Raw genomic sequence first — 22,494 nt, forward strand, 5'->3', positions numbered from 1 at the left:
ATCAGTTTGTTTCAAAACCTCATCTATTGCCACCTCAGTCTGACTGTTCCTCAGATTTGTCACCTGACAAGAATTGCTCGGGTGCAGAGATCTCCAGTGAAGACCAATGCAAAGAATTCATTTATCTTCTCTGCAACAGCCTTGCTTCCTTGAGTGGTCCTTTAAAAATATTTTCCTATTAGTTTGTGTTCTTAGTTAGCTGCTCTTCAAATTCATTCTTGACCTTCCTAATTGTACTTCTACACTTGACTTGCCAGAGTTTTTACTAGTTATAAAATCTCTCCCAACATGGATAAAAGTTTCTAAATTGCCCTATGCCTCTGAGGGCTGCGCAACATGGAGAAAAGAAAAAAAGAGGGGGAGATCAAAAGTATATACCAAAAAACACTTTCTACCTCATTCTCTGCAAGAAATTGGCAAGCAAGGAAAATGTCAGATCACCTATCCAGTTTTGTGCTGTTGGCGTTGTAGTAAATCTACTAACATCATTCTTAATTGTATTATTTATTTTGATTATTAACTATTTATCTCTATCAGAGTGGCTGATAGGTCCTGATTTTCATTATGTAGAGTGACATGAACCTGCATAGATACAAATACATTCCTACTTTGCATTGAAAGATCCAGATGTAGTCTGACCTCACGCTTGGTAAGACAACTCCCATCTTTTCATGTATTTATACCTGCTCCTGTATTTTCCATTCCATGCATCTGATGAAGTAGGTTCTAGCCCACGAAACCTTATGCCCAAATAAATTTGTTAGTCTCTAAGGTGCCTCAAGGACTCCTGGTTGTTTTTACAAATACTTGAGTAATGTCACACCAGTAAAACAAGCAGGATTTCACCCTTAATATTAGAAATAAAGCACCTGAAGTATCTCCAGACATGCTTCAACCAGGCCTCACTTTTTGCAAATGCAATTTTAATTGCACAAATACTTTGGGTGCAATTTTATATCCACATTATCTGTGTCCACACTTAATGTCACTTTGGTGTTTAACTACCTGCCTATGATGCCATATCAGATGGCTAGTTATCTATCCAATCGACATCAATTGCTCCAACAAATAGTTGGCACAATATGATTCTAGGCTTTTGAAATCTGGCTCCAAACTCCTAGTTGAAACATGGGTTATCTGAAATGGATGTTATGAATTTCTCTCTGTGGCTGAAAGACATAATTTAAAAAAATCCTAAATATACCAATCTGCTGACGCAAAGACCATAAAAACATTTTGTTTTCAAGGGACATGCGAACTTCATGCTGTGAAATTGGTTTTAGTAGCTTTTAATTTAAGCTTCAGGGATTTCTGTAGCACTTACTGGTTTTAACAGGCATGCTCCGATATGAAAACATTTTTAATTTAATGCAACTTTCCCCTTGACTTGTGTTTGCTGTGCAAGCACATACAAGCAGACAGTGTTTTGCTAATTGCTGCAATGTGTGTTTATTGAAAAACACAATGTTTGAGGTATTTTAATTTGAGACCATACGGTGTCTATAACCATTATAATCAACTTTTTTGTTCTTGCTGGATTTGCTTTTTTTCAAAGTGTCATTAACAAGGCACCACAGGATTGGATATATTTTATATTTTTCTATTATATGGTTTATTTACTTCATAAGAACCACTTATTTGAACAGAAGACAAAAAAACAAGTTTATGAAGGCAAGCTATTATACAAAAAAAGGGGGGGGGAGAATATTGTATCTGACAAATTAATTGATATCTACTCACTAATTAATAATAAAAAGTTGTACTTTAATGAAAGTCTAGAGACACGCACAATCTGTAAGTGTCACTTAAAGAAATGTCAGTTAAAGAAACATTCTATGAACTACTAACAGGAAAATTTTCTGTTTCCTTGAGCGGAATAATGGGTACTTGCAGTATTTATAGGATCAGCCCTAGCGCATGCCAGGTTTTACATATGCCTCTTGTTTTTTTAAACATTTTAGGTGTTAATTTAACCTTTTCAACATACTAAAGTCCTGAACTTAAACTGGTGTATCCCTGGAGCCTTGGAAATGAGTAAGAACTGTCAAGAGGATGATGCATTATTAATTCAAAGATGAGTTTAGGCTTTATACATGACTGAAAACACAGCATTTAAAGTGACATCTCCATTTACTTTTCAGTAAGAATTTCCCAGCTCTTCAAAATTGAGTTATAATAATTGTGATTAAAAATGTATCATTCTATCTCAAAACCTACTCATCTCTTTTCTTATTCAAATCTCTATGTGATGCCATACACATACTCTAAATACCAAACAGCATCATAATTTTCTATCGTACCAACAACTTTTATATTAATCTTCCAAATGTAATTTCAGGAATTTGGTAGTAATGAAATTAGTGTTCTACATTACACTTCACAGGTTCACTTATGGGTCAAGTATGGTACAGCTTTAATCTCCATAAGGAAAGGAAAAATATGTAATGTATTATGTTCCTGACATAAAGAACTTAGTGTTGTGAAATGTCCTGGATTAACAATCACTAGAGATGCAAATCTAGTAAAAAGTTTGAAATTTATTTTATTAATTGCTATTTAATTTTCTTGTGAATATGGCTCCTCATTGTATTAAGGCCTGAACAAAAGTCCCAGTGACTTCAGCAGGCTTCAGATTCATCCCTTAGAATATTTTTCTAATATGACAAACTGTGCCAGAAGATTACAAATTCATATCACATGTAATGGCCTCCTGGTGGAGGAGGAGCCTGTACCTCCAGATCTGCACATGGTGTGTTCCTACAGCAGTGAAGGGGTCAGCTGCCTCTTAGGTGCCATCACCACCACCTTTCTTCATTCAGACTCTGCAAAGAGCATTTTATGGCTGGGAATGTGTGTGCATGGGACAGGGCACATCCCTCCTCCCACCCTGTGAAGATATTTGAGAAAACTTAATACAGTTTGGGGCTGTGCTATCTTGCCCATGAGCCTCCTCTGCAGTAGTGAGTCCCCTTTCAAGCAGATGCCTGGGGGCAGCTAGAGAGTGGGGATGCCAGTGGTAATATGTTTCCAATAGAGCCTTGCTGCTGGTGATTGGGAAACAGGATTAAATGGGGGTCAGGGTTGCAATGGAAGTCCAGGTTCTGCGCAGAGAGGATCTTGTCTTCCTGTTTATGGGTGAACCATAAGGGTTCTGTGTGTTCTCTACAGCCTGTTTCACACAGGAAAGGAGGAAAAACCCTGCCCCCCATGACAGAATGATGTTAGTAAGTCTCCTTATGGAGTCCTCTTCCTTCCCTTGTGTGCCCTCCCAAAGCCAGGGAAAGGCACTCTAGCCAGTGTTAGGAAATTCTGCAAAATATGTTGTAGTACGGGATATGCAGATGTTTTAATCATGGAGATTTGTCATTTCACTTGGTGCTAAAGCCACATGGCTGCAAGGAATCTGAATAAATGATATTTCTTATCTCTAAGTGTTAGAGATATTTCATGGTCATGTTACTTAGTACATCTTTCATTGAAAACATCTCTCATGTTGCTATTATTTATTTGTTTAGCTTGAGGGTATACTGGGCTTAAAAGACACAAAAGGCCTCTTTCCCCTTCAGTTTCTGGGTGCAGATTCACTCTCTCTTCTTCCAGGACTCATTTGTTTTCTGTGGCTAGGTCACCCTTCCTACTTCCTTATATGTCCCCTCTTTCCTTGGTCCTCTCATTCCTCCATCTCTTCTATGGTCCTCTGATAGAAAAGAGTCAGCTTTCCCCAGCATAGACTGAGTAGCCACGCCGTGTGCTGGGTAAATTCATGAGGAAAGGGATCTCCTGTTCAGGCTTTGGAAATACATATGGTCATTTGATCTATGTTTTGTCAGATCATTTCTGCGGCTTATCTCATGCTGATTGGCTGTCACTCAAAACCCTTAATGTACATTTGGTTCCATCAGAAAATTTTAAACTCATTAAAGTGTAGAAATCTCAGTTTTCATTCCACCTGCTGATTAATACATAAACAACATGCACTGGTCAGGGTTTTTTTTTTTTATTTTGTATTCTATGATACTTGTTTAGGGTTCTTTTTTCCCCACTTTCAAGGGAAAAAAGGCTATTATAAAGCAATACAACAAAGATATATTCATCCAATGTCTAGTCATTACTATTTTTATCCCCGCATAGACTTAAAACTAAATTTATTGCAATAAAGTTACAAGGATAAAGAAAAGCACAGTGCTTTAACAGATTGTTATTTGACTAGCTATATTTCCCGCTTACAAAAGACAAGGGATTAATGGCAAATTGTATACTTTAAGCCTGATACAATATATGATTTATGAAAGGAAACCCAGAATTACCAACATCTATTTGTGGTGCATTACTTCAGAAAATGCTTGATAACAGAATAGTATGGATGATGCTCTTGCTTTTTCATCTTTTTGAATTTATATTGCCAGTATTTATTTTATTTGACTTTGCTTAGAAAAGCAGTCAAAAGAGACTGATTAAGATTAAAGCTTTTTATATTAAACATCAACATTCTTTATACTTTATATTGAAATAGAGAAGAAAAGTTAAACAGACTTTAGGAATGTATTTCAACAATAATTAATAACTTCTAAAATATTAGCAGACTTTTTCATAATTGTGCTATACATCCAGAGTGTTTTTGTTTTGTTTTTTTCTCCTGTCCTATACATGAAATCTAAACTATTTTCCCCATGATGTTGAGAACAGGGTGAGACAATTTTTTGACAGGGCCAGATTCTTCACTGATTTCACAATGGAACATGGAGTTTCATTCATTTTTAAAAAATATGAGTGAAACTACCTGGAAGGACTCAATTGTGTTCCATTGTAGTCAATGAGAGTTTTGACACAGACTTCAGAGAGCAGACCCAACCATTACTGAAATAATGTGGGCAGGAAGTGCTGTGCAAATTTCTTCCCACAGTTGTCCTAACTTCCAACATCCTGCTATTTCCGTTATGAGACGTACCAATTATGGGACACATTCTCTGCCTAGTTCTTCTCAGGCCACATAAAGGGTGCAGAAACCACCTAAAAGTCTTCTGCTAGAGATTCTGGCTATCTTCAGAGGACATATTTTCCCTTGGGGACCATAGACAGCTTGCACAAACTAGGGCAACTTTTAAACTCTAACTGTACTGGAGATGGGCACTAGGGTAGAGAATTAGAAAGCCCTAACTGGCTCCTCTGACAGCCATTTCATCACAGCAGAGAATCTGACCCTATGATTAGAACAAATGGAGACTAGATACATGAATCCAGGATTTAAAAGCTGGTCTCCCAAAGCAACCCCTAAATTCTACAGCCATAGCTGTATTAGAGATACATAGTGTGACAAAGTTCCTCCTCTATCTTGGTGGGTCCTGCGCTTATTGGCGGATTTTCTCGCTGCAGAGATTCACCATGTGGGTTGGGGAACAGCCCAGAGACCTTTCCCCCTGGAAGAACCCACAGTCCAGGTCAATTGGGAGGTTTGGGGGTAACCCAGGCCCGCCCTCTACTCCGGGTTCCAGCCCAGGGCCCTGTGGACTGCAGCTGTCTATAGTGCCTCCTGTCACAGCTGCATGACAGCTACAACTCCCTGGGCTACTTCCCCATGGCCTCCTCCAAACACCTTCCTTATTCTCACCACAGGACATTCCTCCTCGTGTCTGATAATGCTTGTGCTCCTCAGTCATCCAGCAGCACACCCTCTCACTCTCAGCTCCTTGCGCCTCTTGCTCCCAGCTCCTCACACTCACACCACAAACTGAAGTGAGCTCCTTTTAAAACCCAGGTGCCCTGATTAGCCTGCCTTAATTGATTCTAGCAGCTTCTTCTTAATTGGCTCCAGGTGTCCTAATTAGCCTGCCTGCCTTAACTGGTTCTAGCAGGTTCCTGATTACTCTAGTACAGCCCCTGCTCTGGTCACTCCGTGAACAGAAAACTACACATCCAGTGACCAGTATATTTGCCCTCTACCAGATTCCTGTACCCCACTGGTCTGGGTCTGTCACAATAGCTAGGGAAATACTTGTAGATAGAAGTGGAAGATTAGTGTATTACCCTCTGCATTGCTGTTTTACATCTGCACAATTGTAGGCTGTCGACAGTGGTATCTGTTCAAATCTTTGTTTAAAAAGGCAAAAAACATTTCCAGATCATACCATATTAAATCTGTTTAAAATGTATTCAGTTTGATGTTGTATGAAATCTAACAGTCCTATCAACTACTGTCATTATGTATTCATTTGTCTAAAGTATTACTTTTGCTTGCCTGGGGCAATCAATTCATGTTATTTCTTTGATAAAGTGATTACTCCAATGTTATACCTTCCTTCCTTAAGTATTATTCCCAGGAAAGACCTTGAGTCTTTAGATGCAGATGCTTCCATTCAAACAACTGTTATTTTTTTAAAGAACTTGATTTATCAGTCTTGACAAGGGTGTAGAGAAGTCCTTGCCAAAAATACAAGAGCAGGAAATACTTTTGACATGTATTCTTAGACTGAGAATTGAAGGTTAGAAATGTTTAACACTGATCAGTATTTTAATGTTGGGCAACAGAGTAAAGTAGCTTCAGATGTTTTAACTTAGTCAGCCCCAATTCAGACAAGCACTTAAGCCCTGATTCAGGAAACCACTTAAGCACAGGCTTACATGCTATTCTGAACAGGGATACTTTCCTGAATCAGGGCCTGAAGCACATGCTTAAAGTTCAATGAATAGGGATGGAATAAAGCTCATGTTTAACTGCTTTGCTAAACTGGGGCCTTACATACTTGTTGCTAATCTAGGTCACTGATGTTTCGTTAAATAGTAGTGATGATTATTTCATATTATTAAGTTGGTTTGAACCTGGCCAAGGTCTGTAGCATTTCCACAGAAGATTTCTGATTCAGAAACCTTGGCTAGCTTCTCCATGGTAATGCAGCTGCTTTACACTGTACCAAAGATACATTTTTGGCTATTGAGTTGCCGTTTCTTATCCCAAGAGGATTATCCCAGTACAATGGAGATACTCAGTGAGCACAGAAGGTCCTGCACCTCTACTGCTAGAGGAAAGGGGGTCATGTCTGAGACACCATGTGCTGTACCAATCCCCAGCTGTGGTTTCAACCCCTTGTGGCCCTTAGTCACTGACTTATTTAGGTCAGCCCTCAGCCATAGCAGAATCGCCTGTCCCCTGTGTTCTTAAGTTATATCAGTGTCTCTTGGTTGGCATATTGCTGTATTATTATAGATAGTAATAAAATAAGTTATCAGATATGAATACTTCAGTAAACAATAGTATATTGGATCTTAGAGCATTCTTTAATTTAGCATAAAATGGCATAACAAGATTCAAAGTACATGAAGTGGAAACTGGATCTATGATTCAAGTTTTTAATTGTGAGGATATGGAACAGATTACCATTGTAACAGTTTACCAAGGAATGTGGTAAATTTTCTTCTACTTGGAGTCTTTACATCATTATGGAATATCTTTTTAGAAAGATATGTTCTAGTTCAACTTGAAGTTATTGGGCTAGATACAGGAATTGCTGGGTGAAATTCTGTGGTCTGTTATTGAAGTTGTCAAACTAAATCATAATAGTTCCTCCTGGACTTAAAATATATGAGTATTCAATTACTTCAATTTATATATACACAGGAATTTTCATAAAGATACTGCTTACCTGCAGTGGAACATCAAGTTTAGCTATTGATTTTTATTCCATCCAAGTATTTATTCTTGTTTGACTTAAATGAAAGCTGTAGCTAAGCTACACAAATAGAGGAGTAATTATAATGGAACAATAAGACTTGAATTTTCCAAGATAATTGGAGAGAATAAAACATTAGTAGAAATATAGAGACTATAAAAGCAGTGTATGCACAACACATACCATATGTAAATTCATAACGAGTGTCAGAAGGGATACTGAAACAGCATAAGTGTGGTTTAGACAATAAAGTAAGTTAGATAGGTTTATATCTAATGGAATAGAATTTAAGGTAGCTATATTTCAAATTCAGTCATACACATAATTACTTCTTTTGTATTATTTAATATGCTAGCAATCTTGCGTGTGGACTTTTTTGCATAATTGTTTTAGTAGTTTATCCCCAAGTTTTCACTGGGGTATTGTAAGAAACTAACAGTGGAATAAGGCTGACAATATGGATGGGCCCCATCATAAAAGCATGGGATAGCTCAGTGGTTTGAGCATTAGCCTCCTAAACCCAGCATTGTGAGATTAATCCTTGAGGGGGCCACTTAGGGATCTAGGGCAAAAATCAGTACTTGGTCCTGCTAGTGAAGGCTGTGGGCTGGACTCAATGACCTTTCAGGGTCCCTTCCAGTTCTATGAGATAGGTATATCTCCATATATTATATTAAGAAACTTTGACTCAGTGTCAATTACTCAGGCTGTGACATCAAATTTGCACATTCTTCAGGGTTGTTATTCAAAGACTGATTTAAAACCTAGCAAACAATTTTAATAGTTGGTGCCCAAACATGGAAGCTCAGTAAACTACCTCTTAATCTCCCAGATTTAAGTTATAAATCAAGAACAAAGAGTTGCAATCAATCTCTTAAAAAGAGCTGAAGAAAATAAGAAAGCTGAAGTTTGTGGTTTGGAGAAGCATTTTTTAAAATAGTTTTAAAAAGTGAGGTCAAATTTTATTTATAAATCTTGTTTTCTCCTGGTGGTTTCTATTTGTGCTGTCAGTAACAATATCAAATTAACAAAATAAGCAATAGTGAATGAAATGGTGGTGGAATTTGCAGTATTTCTTTCAGACAGTTGAGTGAAAGTCTAAACAGCATCAGTTCTTGCAGCTAGTATTCATCCAAATTAGTTGACTTATTGACATGTCAGTGACGGGTAGAATACATGTAGGTCTTCTTTGAGTGACTACTAGGGAGAGAAGGAAGGAATATTTTATATTTTCATGTCAGATTTGGTAAACTGTGTACTTACATTGCAAACCCAGGTAATTAGCACCTCATTTAATATTAAGGTAATACAGCCACTTCATGATGTAGAACATTTAATGTTTAATCAGTTTCTTAGATTATTAAGGCAACATCTGTGTATTTCGCTGCACTGTTCCCCAAATAAAAGATGGCCCACGTTCAATTGTGAAGATTTAGTACAGTTACTACCCATGTGGGGGCCAGTACTCTTCCTACTTGAACTCCAGTCCCTTTTCTTTCCAAACTGTCACGATGCAGAAGTGATGCTTATCTCTGAGTCAACACAGATATGAGGCTTCATCTAATTTAACCTCTTCTCTGAGTTTTCATTTTCCCACTATAGGCAGTTTAGCTTTAGTGGAGAAAACGTACCAGAAAAAAAAACAAACAAACAAAAAACCACACACCTCAACAGCAGCAGATCATCTGGCATCTGTCTCTTTTTGTGTTCCTTTTTCATCCACTGCTCTCACCCAATAATGCACTTTTCCCACTCAAACTTTTGTGACCAGGAAATTAAGTTAACAAGCCTCCTTTCTTCTGCATTGTCACATGTTTTGAAGTGAAAAAAAAAAAATAATTTCCTTTGAATCGTGGAAAAGCAATAGTTCAGAGTCATGAAATGCAAAAGTGTCATCAAAAGTATTCACCAATTTCACAAACTCTAGCAATAATCTTCAATCCACCCCCCAGCCTAGTACATCTCAGATGCCAAATGTACAGCCTTTATAAATGGGAGTGAAGTCCTTTTTGCTTCTTTATGGAGCAACTACTTCATCAGGATGGCCAGAAATCTTTAACATTTTAGAAACTGTACTGTACAGATGCTAAAAATAGAGGATTTTCCACAAGTTTTATACCAGTGCATCACTTTTGATTTCAAATTAATTCAAGGGCAGAGTGAACAAATTTTCAGACCTGTGAGAAGAGCTGTATTAAGAAAAATTTTGTAAGTCACAGCTAGTACTCAAGTGTTCAGCCATGGCTCCATGTAGATAAGAGGGTTTCTGGTTAAAGTGCCAATTAGGTATTTTTTCATCGTTAGAATAATTATGGGGAATGCACATAATTTCAGTCTTCCGTAACAAACAGAACACAATGAATAAAGTGGGATGCTTTGTCAGGAAGAAACATACAATTGAGTTTTTATTCTTTCCTGAAGACAGCTGCATTTGAAGCACAAATAGTAAAATTAGCACTGTAGTTGTTTAATAAGCAATTACAAAAACTAGTTTGTATTTCAGCTGAAGTATTGTTTTATTAAAATGTCTACAGAGGCAGATATGAAATGTACATATGGATTGAACTTTGTACCATTTTGTTCCTGGCCCTAGTATCATTTGCAATCCTTATTTGTGTTGGTGAGCACTTAACTTAGATTAATAGTTTCACTGAAGTATGAATAAATGTTCAGAGAAAATAAGCATCTAATCCTATATAAACTAGTAATCCAGTGATCTGATTTCATGTAAGATTGCTGTAAGAAACTGGTTCTTTCCCACAGTGACTAGCCTGGCTTTGAACTGAAAGCATATCAGTCATTTAAAATAGCAACACATTATTTTAATGGAAATTACAATAGTTAACTACACAGTGCTTCACAAGTTGGAAGATGCTGTTGCACACCTATCATGGCCGTAGCCAATTGGCAGGCAGTATAAATGATAGGCTCCTTCTCATTTCTTTGTTGTATTCATGGCACTGAACATTCATCATTTTTTGGGGGGGATGTGGGGGATAATAAGAGCAAATTATATGTTTTCCACTTTGATAAATGACTGACAGTTTTCTTTTAGCTTGTATGTAAAAGGATTTTTTCCTCCAAAATGTTTGTATGCTATGGATCAGGACATTTTATTGAATCATGAGGGAGAATAGAACTGCATATGCAACTATTGCATTTTATATCTGGATTTTTATTTCTAATTGATTAGCATATTCATGTGTTTCTTTTTAGCGTGACAATATTACAATAGAAGTTTTGGATGTCATTTATTTGTGAATTGTCAAAGCAGTTTAAAATTCATTCTAGAGTATTCCAACTAAGGTAACTTCATTCCTCCTATTAACTAAAATGTTTACAAATTAAGTGTCTGTTTAATTCAGTTATTAAAACTGAACAAAGATTGAATCCTGAGGGTTTTTTGAATAAAAGCAGTAAGTTTGGTCAGACAATGTATGCTATTATATTTAAATGACTGCTGTGCACATAGAAATCTTTGAATTCTGAAAGTTTCAGATTTTAGCACCAGTGTTTATTCATCTGAAAATTTGTAGTGGAAATCCATTATATATTATTCCAGTTTAAAAAATGTCAGGCAGAGAGTCTGGAATAATACTATGGGGCCTAGTTGTCCAGAACTGGGCACAGTATTCCAGCAGCAGTCTGCCAAATTCAGAGATAAAATAACCTCTCTATGCATAATCAAGATTCTCCTGTTTATGCATCCAAGTATTGCATTAACCCTTTTGGCCACAGAGTTGCACTGGGAGCTCATGTTCAGCTGATTTTTCAGAGTTTCTGCTTCTCAGACTAGAGATACCCATCTTGAAGTATGGCCTACATTCCTTGCTCCTAAATATAAACATTTACATTTAGCCTCATTACAACACTTTTGCTTGTGCCCAGTTTACCACGTGATCTAGATTGCTCTGTATCAATGACCTATCCTCTTCGTCGTTTAGCTCTGCCCCAAGTTCAGTCTCATCTGCAAACTTATCAGTGATGATTTTGTTTTCTTCCAGGTCATTAATAAAAATGCTAAATAGCATAGGGCCCCAAATCAGTCCCTGCAGGACCCTGCTAGAAACACACCTACTAGATGCCACACATTTTGATACTTACCAGTAAGCCATCTTTTAATCTATTTAACGTGTGCTGTGTTATATTCTAGTTTTTTATGGTCATGTTTTGCTATATTACATCAGCACTATGACCTTTATCAATCAAACTTGTCATTTCAAACTAAGATATCAAATGAGTTTGAAAGGATCCATTTTCCATAACCCCATGTTGATTGGCATTAATTTCATTACCTTCCTTTAATTCTTTATTAAACGAGTTCCATATCACCCACTCCACTATCCTGCTTGGGATCAATGTCAAACTGACAGGCCTGTAATTATCTGGGACATCCTGTTTACCCCTTTTAAATATTGGCACAATGTTAGCTTTCTTTCAGTCTTCTGGAACTTCCCAGGTTTTCCAAGACTTACTGAAGTCAACATTAACAGTCCAGTGAGCTAGTCAGCCAGCTGTTAAAACTCTTGTATGCAAGTTATCCACATCTGTTGATTTTAAAATGTCTTTTAGCTGCTGTTTAACATCCCCCTTCAATACTAATGGAATGGAAAGAGTGTGATCTTGACTATATCATCTGTTTTTCTCCAAATACAGAACAGAAATATTTATTGCACATTTCTGCCTTTTCTGCATTATTATTGATAATTCCACCATTTCCATCTGGTAACGGACCAATACCACTGTTAGGATTCCTTTTGTTCCTAATACACTTGTATGACTCCTTATTGTCATTAACTTTGCTGGCCAGGGATTTTTCCTTGTGTCCCTTTGCTTCCCTTATCAATTTTGTAGGGAACAATTGAAGCAAACAGTAAGCAACCAAAGCCCCAAAATTATTCATTGAAATTTTGCAGATAGTTGCAAATACATTCACAAAATCCAATTTCAAATCAATAATTTAATTGGCTGTATTCCTTAACAACCGGACAGAAGTAAAAACTAAGGATGACAAGGAGTCAAACTATCTGAATTTATCCCTATTGTTGCTCTGAAAAATTTCCCTTCTGGAAAAGCTTTGGCTAAATGCGGAGACCTGTAGTAGTATAATACACTTATTATGTATTTATCATTAAAAGGTTATAGGCCTTGGAGAGGCCTTAGAAGATTTAATTAGAATACATAATCTGCAGGAACACATGCATCCCCATACTGCTGCATCTGTATGCCTCACCACTGATGGTACAGGGACTATTTCTAGGGCTGCAAGGATTGTTTAATCTCCATACTTACTAGCCTTTCTGCTGGGAGTAGTAACAAACCTCAGTTGCTCCAACTTGATTCCCCATAGGCCACCACATGGTCAGAGTCAACTTAGATCTGTTTGGGTTTTAACAGGTAACCTACAGCTGAAAGTCATACTAGCCTGATACTAGTCCTCAGCCATTCAACCCATCTTGCATGCTTTAGAATTAGAGTAGCCTCCATTAAATGAAGCTGGAAATGAGCTATTTCAATAAACCAAAGATATGAGCAGAAATCTGAAAAATACATTAAAGTGAGTTAATAGACCTTTTATTTCTGTTGTGCAGCTGGTGTTAAAAATGTTAGCGGGATATCATTTGACCTGATGCAGCAGACTGGACACTATTAACCTCACTGTTAGAAAGGTGCCTTTTCTAGTTGCCAAATAGCTTATATTCCATTACATGGAATGTATTATCGATGTGTGAAAAGTTGTTCTCAAATTGCAAACTATTTTTGAAATATCTCCTTCTATAGAGTGGAAGCATTCCTCTTCTTATTAGGGCTGCAATGTCAATTGCAAAGGATGCTGTGGTTTAGGCTGAGGGGAAAAGAAATTCTACAAAGGACAAAAGCCTGCACAATCAGCCTGAAGATGTAAAAGATATTTTGGCTGATTTGTTCACTTTATATTCACATCACACATAGGTACTGATTTAATCACAAAACGTTGTTTTAGAAGCTATTTTTATATTAGAGATTTTAAAATCTGAAGGTAAACTTTTGAATTTTTATAGACAGACCAGTTCTTCAGGGGCTCACCATATGTGGGGTTGGGAGAGGAATTTTCCTCTCAGTCAGATTGGCAGAGACCCTGATGGGAGGGGACGCGGATTCGCCTTCCTCTGCAGCATGGGGCACGGGTCACTTGCAGATTTAAACTAGTGTAAAATGATGAATTCTCCGTAACTTGAAGTCTTTAAACCATAATTTTAGCCAGAGGTTAAGGGTCTATTTCAGGAGTGGGTAAGTGAGGCTCTGTGTCCTGCAATGTGCAGGAGGTCAGACTAGATGATCATAGAAATCATAGAATATCAGGGTTGGAAGGGACCTCAGGAGGTCATCTAGTCCAACCCCCTGCTCAAAGCAGGAGCAATCCCCAGACAGATTTTTGCCCCAGATCCCTAAGTGGCCCCCTCATGGATTGAACTCACAACCCTGGGTTTAGCAGGCCAATACTCAAACCACTGAGCTATCCCTCCCCCTCACTATGGTCCCTTCTGACCTTAAAGTCTATGAGTCTCAGCAGATGAAAACTGATGTATGTTCATTGACTTCAATGAGTGTTTACCCCAGAGTATATTAGATTCCTCTTTTGGTCTTCCTTGAATACTGCTTATATTGTATCCTTGAAGAGAAACGACTCTCCTCAGCTGGAGTTGCTTTTTCACTTTTTAATCTTTTCAGAAAACAGAAAGAGAAGGAAAAATTACTCTACCTACCAATACTGAAAGGCTCATTTCCTGATATCCAAAGAAGATAAAGCCATTCTTTGACAGAGACTACGTCTACACTATGGGGAGGGGATCGATTTCAGATACACAAATTCAGCTACGGGAATAGTGTAGCTGAATTCGACGCATCTGATCCAACTTACCCCGCTGTGAGGACGGCGGCAAATTGACCGCCGTGGCTCCCCCGTCGGCAGCGCTTACTCCTACCTGGGCTGGTGGAGTATGCGCATCGATTCGGGGATCGATTATCGCGTCCCGACAAGACATGATAAATCGATCCCCAAGAGATCGATTTCTACCCGCCCGGAAGTGAAGACAAGCCCAAAAGATTCAGAAGTTGATATTAATAGTATTACCATTTCACATCAATGCAGCAGGTAGAGGTGGTATTATAGGTATTTTATTAATCTTGGGTTGCAGTTTTCCCAATAGTTTTGTAGAATTTAGTCAGAATCCATGCAATCAAATACATTTAGTGTGTGCTCAGGATCCTAGCTGTGACATTAAGCCATAGTCATAGAAGATTTGTGACTAAGTACAAGAAATGTTTTATGTACTTCCAATACTCTCCAAAATACTCCATACAGTAATTCCATCTCAACCATACTGGAGCAAACTAGTGGCTGGAAGAAGAAACTGATATGTCTGTCTGAGTGTGTCTACATGAGCCAGATATATCCTTTGGTCTGTTACACTTGTCAAAAAATTGTTTAGATCTGTTCTTTGGAATGGATTCAATCTGTCAATACTTTTTCCTGAATACATGATTTAGGGACCAAAATTTTACACTTTTTAACATTTTAAAGTTCTTATTGAGGATAAAGCGGTTTGGTATTGGCTTTGATTCTGCATTATGTCAGAACAGGCCTGTGTTCAAAGTGAGTCCCACAGAGGTCATTTCAGGATCCAGGTCTTGTACTGGACTATGCTATGCCACACTGTACCTCAGAAAAGGGTAAATTTTATATTGAAGACTCTTGCCTTTCTCTCAGTGACAGCAATAATTTCTCCTCTGTTCCCATTAAGAAGTTATATTTGGAGTTAGATTTTGAAAAATTGCTCAAGTGACCTAGTCCCCTAAATGGCTTAGGCACTTTTGAAATTAGGATCTAGGAGTATAATCCTATTGTCTTTTCATGGGAATATATGAATCAAGGACCAGTGACTTTCAACGGGACTTCAACTCTTAAGTGATTTTGGTGCTTTTGAAAATACGACATATTTACACTCAGGGGCGTGTGCAGGAATTTAAATTTCACTGCTTTTGGAGGAGCACATACTGTGCCCCCACTGCAGTCCCAGGCCCGGAGGAGTTGTCAGCTCCTGCCACAGCCCCAGGTAGGGTTGCCAACTGTCTAATCACTCAAACCCAAACACTCTTGCCCTGCCCCTACCCCGCCCCTTCCCTGAGGTCCTGCCCCTTTCTGCCCTTCTGTGAGGCCCCACCCCACTCACTCCATCCCCCCTCCCTCCGTTGTTCACTCTCCCCCACCCTCACTCACTTTCACTGGGCTGGGGCAGAGGGCGGGAGGGGATGTGGGAGGGGGCTTGTAGTAGGTCCTAGCCGGGGCTCGACCCTTCCGGGCAGGAGGGGAGCCACACCGACTCCCTACTATGGGAACAAGCAGTCAGTTAGTCCCGAATCTCCGGCTCTTTTGTGCAGAGTCGGAGCAAACACAGTAGGCTCAGGCCCTTGTTGCAGGGCTGAGCGAGCAAATAGTTCAGAGCCCAGGCCCTGGGTCAGGGCGGGGCAAACACAGTTAGCTCAGGCCCTTGTTTGCAGGGGCTAAGCAAGCAGACAGTTCAGAGCCCAGGCCCTGGATCAGGGCGGGGCAAACACAGGTAGCTCAGGCCCTTGTTTGCAGGGAGCTGAGCGGGCAAATAGTTCAAAGCCCAGGCCCTGGATCAGGGCAGGGCAAACACAGTTAGCTCAGGCCCTTGGTTGCAGGGGCTGAGCGAGCAAATAGTTCAGAGCCCAGGCCCTGGATCAGGGCGGGGCAAACACAGTAGGCTCAGGCCCTTGCTGCAGGGCTGAGCGAGCAAATAGTTCAGAGCCCAGGCCCTGGATCAGGGCGGGGCAAACACAGTAGGCTCAGGCCCTTGTTGCAGGGGCTGAGCGAGCAAATAGTTCAGAGCCCAGGCCCTGGATCAGGGCGGGGCAAACACAGTAGGCTCAGGCCCTTGTTACAGGGCTGAGCGAGCAAGCAGTTCAGAGCCCAGGCCCTGGATCAGGGCGGGGCAAACACAGTAGGCTCAGGCCCTTGGTTGCAGGGGCTGAGCAAGCAAGCAGTTCAGAGCCCAGGCCCTGGATCAGGGCGGGGCAAACACAGTAGGCTCAGGCCCTTGGTTGCAGGGGCTGAGCAAGTAAGCAGTTCAAATAAGATACGCCTAGGCTTTCTGTAGCCGAGCGTTGGGTGAGGGGGAAGCCTGCCACCCGTGAGCGGAGGGTGGCAGGGGGGAACGCAGGCCCACCCACTCCACTGCGTTCCAGCCCGGGGCCCTAACAGCGGTTGCTGCCGCTGCTGGTCAGTGGGGTATCCAGACCGCAACACACTGACATAGGCTCACACTCAGTTGCAGCTGGACCAGGGTCGGCTACCCCCGGGCTACTTCCGTGATCCCCCTCAAAGCCTACCTCGTTCGTAGCGCCGGGATCGGGCCAGTCCACCTGCATGGGCTCCTCTCTGCCCGGGCTCGGCGGCAAGTCTGGTAGCTCTGCTGGGAAGTCCGGCCAGTGGTCCTCAGGCAGCTCCTCTGGATAGCAGCAGGGGCGAAGGGGTTCGGGTCCAGTCTCACCCTCAGGGTTAGTGGGGTGCGGTTCCCAGGGGTTCTCCCAGTAGCGGGCGTGAACGGGCTCCGGCAGCTCCTCCTCGTAGCGGGCCCGGGGTAGCTCGGGCCAGCTAGGGTCCAGGCCTTGGTCTTCCACGGTCTCCTGGCCGGGAGCTCCCGGCCGCACGTCTGCTCCCTGTGGTGGCTGGCCGCAGACTGAGCTCTGGCGGCCGGCCTTTATACTTCCTGTCCCGCCCCTTGACTTCCGGGGGGCGGGGACAGGCGGTGGTGGTCCCGCCCACTCTGGTGCCTGCACGTGGGCTCCCTCTTCAGGGCAGGAGGGGAGCCACACCGACTCACTACACACCCCCCCCCCCTTAAGACTGGCTCCCGCATGTCGGGGCCAGGTCCTTCCATCTCCCCCATGCGGGATAGGAAGTCCGCATTCGTATGGTCCTTACCAGCTCGATGCTGGACCATAAATGCGTAGGGTTGTAAGGCGAGGTACCACCGCATAATGCGGGCATTATTATCTTTCATCCGCATTAGCCACCGGAGGGGAGCGTGGTCTGTGACGAGGGTGAACGGGGCCCCGAGGAGGTAGAAGCGCAGGGCATCGCAGGCCCACTTCACCGCGAGGGCCTCTTTTTCCACCACTGCGTAATTCCTCTCACGGGGGAACAGCTTCCGGCTGAGATATACTACGGGGTGGTCCTTTCCCTCCACTTCTTGGGACAAGACTGCCCCTAACCCTACGCCGGAGGCGTCGGTCTGTAGGATGAATGGGCGTTTAAAGTCCGGGCTATAGAGAACCGGCTCCTGGCAGAGGCACTTCTGCAGTGTCCGGAAGGCCGCCTCACATTCGGGGGACCATCGTACCTGCCGGGGGCTGTCCTTCGTCAGAAGCCCAGTTAAGGGTGCTGCGATGGTCGCGAACTGGGGGATGAACCGTCTGTAATACCCAACGAGGCCCAGGAACTGCCGAACGTGCCGTTTGGTCGACGGGGTGGGACAGTCCAGGAGGGCCTGGACTTTCCCGACGAGGGGCTTGACCCGCCCGCCCCCGACGGTATAGCCGAGGTAGTTGGTCTCCTGCCAGGCAATACGGCACTTTTTGGGGTTGGCGGTCAGGCCCGCCTGTCGTAGGGACCTTAGGACCGCCGCAACCCGGGGCAGATGGTCCTCCCAGCCGCGGCTATAGATGACCACGTCGTCTAGGTACGCTGCCGCATAGTCCTGATGGGGCTGCAGAAGTTGGTCCATCAGCCGCTGGAAGGTGGCTGGGGCTCCATGGAGACCGAAGGGCATCCGCGTGAATTGGTACAGCCCTGTTGGAGTGGCAAAGGCGGTTTTCTCTTTTGAGGTTTCCTCGAGGGGGATCTGCCAGTAGCCTTTGCTGAGATCCAAGGTGGTGATATACTGGGCCTCCCCCAGGCGTCCCAGTAACTCGTCCACACGGGGCATCGGGTAGGCATCGAAGTGCGAGATGGCGTTTACCCTCCGAAAGTCGATGCAGAAGCGGCGGGTACCGTCCGGCTTGGGCACCAGGACCACCGGACTACGCCACTCGCTCTGGGACGGCTCAATCACGCCCAGAGCCAGCATGGCTCTTACTTCTTCCTCGACCGCCTCCCGCATCCGATAGGGCAGGGGCCGGGTCGTCTCTCGAACCACTTTCCCCGGCTCGGTCCGGATGGAGTGTTTGACCAGGGACGTGTAGCCCGGTATGGCCGTGAAGGTTCGCTTGAAGGTCTGCAGCAGGCAGTTAGTCTGTTTACATTGCTCTTCCGTGAGCGATTGTCCGAGTTGGGGTGCCGGGGGGTCATCCGTCGAGGGTACGTGGGGTCCCAATTCCGGCTCGGGCGGGCATGGGTTAATTAAGAGGCCCTCCCGGTCCTGCCAGCGTTTCAGCAGGTTTACGTGATACCGCTGGGTTCCCTTCCGCTTGTCCGGTTGCCGCACCTCGTAGGTGACGGGACCGACCTTACGCACGACGTCGTAAGGTCCCTGCCACCGGGCTAACAATTTTGACTCACTAGACGGGAGGAGGAGTAGGACACGGTCTCCTGGTTGGAACTCCCGGACTTGGGCTCCCTGATCGTAGGTTCGTTTCTGCCGCTCCTGCGCCGTCTTCAAATTTTCGCGGGCCAGGGCTCCGGCCTGGGCAAGGTACTCCTGTAACTGGATGACATATTTCAGGAGGCCCTGGGCTGGGGACGCTGACTGTTCCCAGGTCTCTCTCATCAGGTCTAAGAGGCCCCGTGGTCTGCGTCCATACAGCAGCTCGAAAGGGGAAAATTTCGTTGAGGTCTGCGGGACTTCTCGGATGGCTAGCAGCAAGGGTGGAAGGAATTGGTCCCAGTGGCGGAGGTCCTCTGCGGGGAATTTCCGCAACATGCTTTTCAAAGTGCGGTTAAACCGCTCCACCAACCCGTCCGTCTGCGGGTGGTACACAGACGTCCGGAGTTGTTTGATGCCTAAGAGGGCACAGACCTGTCGCAACAATTGGGACGTGAAGTTCGTTCCCTGGTCGGTCAGGATCTCTCTAGGCAGTCCTACTCGGGCGAAGATTTTCAGCAATTCCCCCGCGATAGTCCGGGCGGTAATACTTCGCAGGGGGATGGCTTCGGGGAACCGAGAGGCATAGTCCACCAAAACCAGGATGTATTGAAACCCCGCGGCACTTTTCGGGAGGGGGCCCACGAGGTCCATGGCGACCCGTTCAAAAGGCGTCTCCATCACTGGCATGGGGACCAGGGGTGCCTTGGGGATCCCGGGCGGGGCGACCCTCTGACACTCTGGGCAGGAGGCGCAATATTCTTTCACCTCCTGAGAGATTCCTGGCCAAAAGAAGCGCGCCAGGATTCGAGCGAGGGTCTTCTCTCGCCCCAGGTGCCCGGCGGCTGGCACATCGTGGGCCAACTTCATTACCGCCCGCCGGTGACACAGGGGCACTAACAGCTGGGTTTGTGGTTCCTGGGTGCGGGGGTCACGGTCCAGGCGGTAGAGCCGGTCTTGGCGCAGCTCAAAATGGGGCCACAGGGTGGCCCGCTGGGGGTCCACAATATTCCCGTCTATTGCCGCGAGCTGCTCGTAGAAGCGGCTAAGGGTGGGATCCTCTCGCTGGTCCCGACAGAAATCGGTATCGAAGCGGGGCTGAGGGGCCGGCTCCGGCGGCGGTCCCGCTGCATCCGTGTCGTCTATCTCGGTCGCCGGACCCTGCTCGGGGGTCTCGGAGGAGGACCCCAACCGATCAGCCTCCAGGGCCGGCGTGGACCGTAGGACTTCCTCAAAGGCCGGCCAGTCCCGACCGAGGATCACCGGGTATGCAAGATGGGGAGCTACCCCAACCACCAGGTGTCGGGTGATCCCCGCAATGGTTAGGGGGACCCGGGCGCTGGGGTATGGTCGGACATCCCCATGGATGCACTGTAGATGAATACATCCGAGGCGGGTATCACCCGGTGGTACCAGGTCCTTACGGACCAACGTCTGGCCACAACCCGAGTCGATCAAGGCCCGCGTAGTCCGTCCTCCGACGGTCGCCGGGATGGTCAGCTTGGGGTTCATGGCTGGCCTGGCTCGAGTGTGGCCCGCCCACACTTGCCCATAGCTGCAATCCATCTCCGGACAGTCCCGCCGGAGGTGCCCCATCTTCCCACAACTGAAGCAGGGTCCAAGTTCAGGTCGTCTGCTCCGGGGGCCTTCTCGGCTTGGGCTCCGGGGGGGACTTCGCTGAGCACTTGGGGGCCCCTGGCCCGGGGCCACTGGTCCGGTCCGAGGAGCCGGGTCCGTGTGCCGGGTTCGGGTCTCGCGGCGGGGGTCGGGCCTCGGTGCGGGGTGTCGTGGCCCGCTCGGGGGTTCCCCTTTCTTTTCGCCGCGGGCTGGTTCGGGCCCGGGGCGTCGGAAGGTGGGTCCTACCGCATCTTCGGCGGCTAGGAAGTCCTCCATTAGCGACACTGCCTGGGCCAGTGTCGTCGGCCGGTGGCGAAGCACCCAGGCGCGCCCTCGGGAGGGTAGGGTGTGCACGAACTGTTCCAACACCACCTGCTCGGTTACCTCCTCCGCCGTCCGGGTGCCGGGCTGTAGCCACCGTCGGCAAGCCTCTTTTAAGGTTTGGGCCACTACCCGCGGTCGGGCCCCGGGGGGGTAAGTCTGGCCCCGAAACCTTTGTCGGAAAGTCTCGGGACTGACGTCGAGGGCGTCCAATATCGCGGCCTTCACCAGGTCGTAGTCCCGTGCTTCCTCAGCCGCCAATCCCCGATAGGCCACCTGGGCCGCCCCCGTCAGGTGGGGGGCTAAGAGGGTAGCCCACTGGTCCCTGGGCCACCCGGCGACGAGGGCTACCCGCTCGAACGTGACCAGGAATGCCTCCGGGTCGTCGTCTGGGCTCATCTTAGTCAAGCGAAGGGGGGCAGCTAACCGCGGCATCTCCGCAGACTCCCCTGCCGGCCCCGGCGCGGTGCGAGGGAGCGTGACCAGCAGCTGCTGCAGCTGGACTCCCAACTGCCGCACCAGCTGTTGCTGTTGCTCGAGCTGGGCTGTGTGCTGCTCCTGCTGCAACTGGAGTTGGGCGGCATCTCGCTGCTGTTGCTGCGCGAGCTGAGCGGCCTGCTGTTGCTGTTGCTGCTGCAGCTGGGCCGTCTGCTGTCGCTCCTGGCTCTCCGTGAGCAGCTGAAACAGCCGCTCCATATCCATTCCTAAAACGGGGGGGGCAACGGCCACTCCCCCTCTAGCCCCTTCTCACAGGGGCAGGGGCTCGTGCCCCACGTTGGGCGCCAAATGTAGTAGGTCCTAGCCGGGGCTCGACCCTTCCGGGCAGGAGGGGAGCCACACCGACTCCCTACTATGGGAACAAGCAGTCAGTTAGTCCCGAATCTCCGGCTCTTTTGTGCAGAGTCGGAGCAAACACAGTAGGGTCAGGCCCTTGTTGCAGGGCTGAGCGAGCAAATAGTTCAGAGCCCAGGCCCTGGGTCAGGGCGGGGCAAACACAGTTAGCTCAGGCCCTTGGTTGCAGGGGCTAAGCAAGCAGACAGTTCAGAGCCCAGGCCCTGGGTCAGGGCGGGGCAGACAAAGTTAACTCAGGCCCTTGTTTGCAGGGAGCTGAGACAGCAAGCAGTTTAAAGCCCAGGCCCTGGATCAGGGCGGGGCAAACACAGGTAGCTCAGGCCCTTGTTTGCAGGGAGCTGAGCGGGCAAATAGTTCAAAGCCCAGGCCCTGGATCAGGGCAGGGCAAACAGTTAGCTCAGGCCCTTGGTTGCAGGGGCTGAGCGAGCAAATAGTTCAGAGCCCAGGCCCTGGAT

General features: G+C 45.4%; 1 long non-coding RNA gene across 1 annotated transcript in view; it reads right to left on the reverse strand.

Annotated features, from left to right (window-relative positions):
* Positions 1-8,263: 8,263 nt before the first annotated feature.
* LOC135981722 (uncharacterized) overlaps positions 8,264-22,494 on the reverse strand; it is a 37,286-nt gene continuing 23,055 nt past the window's right edge. The window contains exons 2-3 of the long non-coding RNA XR_010598880.1: positions 9,331-9,463; positions 8,264-8,864 (exon numbers count right to left, since the gene is read on the reverse strand). This is a non-coding gene — a long non-coding RNA (uncharacterized LOC135981722). The remainder of the gene's footprint in view (positions 8,865-9,330; positions 9,464-22,494) is intronic.

The sequence above is a fragment of the Chrysemys picta genome, chromosome 2 (genome assembly GCF_011386835.1).
Source record: "Chrysemys picta bellii isolate R12L10 chromosome 2, ASM1138683v2, whole genome shotgun sequence".
NCBI classification, from domain to species: domain Eukaryota; kingdom Metazoa; phylum Chordata; order Testudines; family Emydidae; genus Chrysemys; species Chrysemys picta.